The following is a 2,223-nucleotide window of genomic DNA, read 5'->3' as shown; positions in this document are numbered from 1 at the left end:
CAGCCTTCTCCTGCCTAATAGCAGCCTCTCAGTTCAGTAAGAGTCATCACTCTGCCTGCTCAGCAGGTGGGGAAACTGAGGCACACACTAGTAAAGCAAACTGCTTCTTAGGGAACCAGTTGTAGGAACTAGACAAAGTGCCAGAGCCCAACCCTGGGGTCAGCCTCTGGGCAGCAGAGTCCAAAGACCCAGGCATCATGTCCAGTGGTTGTGATTTATCAAGCTGTGTGACCTTGAACAAGCGACATGACCTCTCTGGGCCCCCGTTTCCTCATTAGTAAAATGGAGAAAATAAAAGGACCTACCTCATGGTGTGCTTGAAGGATTAAATGAGGGGCAGATTCTCAATAGATGTGAGTGATTACTACTTTCGGATCACACGGGCCTTCTGCGTGTCCGCCTCTCTGTACACATTGTGTATGTGTGCCTGCTTGTACAGAAGCTGTCTTCGTGCCTGTGTCACAGCTGATGACCGGGCACCCCTAACGTTTCAAGTTGACGGTAGCGGATCTGCTCCCTGTGCTTCTGTTTAGCCTCCCGAGCCACCGCTTGGTGGTTGGGGCAGATGCTTTCATGCTCCCTGGAACAAGGGCGTGTGGTGGTTTGGAGGCAGATGTGGAAGGCCGGGCGTCTGTAAGCCAGCCTGTTTCCAAGCGCTCTGACCGACCTGACCCAGGAAGGGGGTGGGGCGGGAAGGAGGGGGAGAGGAGGAGGGGGAGTAAGGGGGAGGGGGCCAGAGAGGGCCTAGGAGGGAACCACCTCCCCAGAGGAAATGCACAGTAACAGATCTAGAGTCTGGCCCGCCCTGAGCCCCTTCTGTGTGGCTTTGGGAGCCTCTCCCCCCCTCCTCTCCCCACCCCACCCTCCAAGATTCCTTTATGTTCCTGTTCCCAGAAGGCAGCTGGCATGGGGGCTGAGAACAGGGAGGCGAGGCTGGAGGGGCAGCGGGGCAGGGCTCCCCACTTTTTGCCCAGAGCCCTTCCCAAGGGTGTGCCCCAACAGGGCATGCACACACAGTGATTAAGGGGGAGGGAGGAATGACACCCACTGTCCACTGCGGTACCCAGACGGTGGGCTGGACCGTGGCCAACTTTCCCCCGAGGCTCTTGGCTGCAGTATCCTCAGGCCTGGCACCACCCACTGGCCTACTCAGACGCTCCTTCAGGTCCAGGGGCTGGAGCCCTGCTAGGAGGAACCGCCTAGGGGTAGGCTGGGCTGGGCGCGACTCTCCCCCACCCCTCCCTACAGCCTCCCTCCTCCACTCCCTCTGCTCGGGAGCTGGATTTGAAAGAGGTGCTCCAATCCTCCCTCCCTCCAAAGCAGGCCCTGCCCTGTACTCTCTCCTTTTTTTTTTTTTTTTCTTTTTTTTTTTTGCGGTACACGGGCCTCTCACTGTTGTGGCCTCTCCCGTTGCGGAGCACAGGCCTCCGGACACGCAGGCTCAGCGGCCATGGCTCACGGGCCCAGCCGCTCCGCGGCATGTGGGATCCTCCCTGACCGGGGCACGAACCCGCGTCCCCTGCATCGGCAGGCGGACTCTCAACCACTGCGCCACCAAGGAAGCCCTGTACTCTCTCCTTTTAGCTGGAAGCTGTATCCATAAACTGATTCTCTTGTCGACCCCAACCTGATGCTTTATCCACTGGGAGAACCCTCTAAGCCAGGCCAGCTGCCCCTCCCCCAGCCTTCACTCCCCCCACCTGACATGCCCTCCTGCTCACAGCAGCACAGACTTCCAGGTCTGCCTGGACCCACTTCCTGGAGCCCTCCTCAGATGAGTCCTATCCTCATGACTGCCCTTGGTTCCTTGTCTGCTCTGCAGAATCAGCGCCCTGTTCCTTAATGGACCCCGGATAGTGCTCTAGGTACCCCGCCCCACGCTGACTGGTCCCCTGTGCTTTATCTCCCCACAAGACGTGAGGCTCCGAGGGGACGGCGGCACCCCCACTGCACCCACCCCGCCCCACCTCCACCCAGGCGCTGTGGCAAACCTCAACTTCTGGGTGCACAAGAAACACTTCTGGATTGATACTGATTCATCCAGGTCATGCGCTGGCACCTTTACCTACTGGTTCTAGGAGTGGAGTGTGGAGTTATGCTTGAGTGGATATTTAATTAGTGCCTTTGTGGACACAGGATTTAACTTTTCATTCTTTGGCTTGGGTGTTCCGGGAGTACATGGTTTTTGATAAAAAGCTATATGGAGTCATCCAATCTTGGAAG

Source organism: Hyperoodon ampullatus (genome assembly GCF_949752795.1).
Source record: "Hyperoodon ampullatus genome assembly, chromosome: 13".
NCBI lineage: Eukaryota > Metazoa > Chordata > Mammalia > Artiodactyla > Ziphiidae > Hyperoodon > Hyperoodon ampullatus.
Note: the sequence above shows the minus strand (reverse complement) of the source record.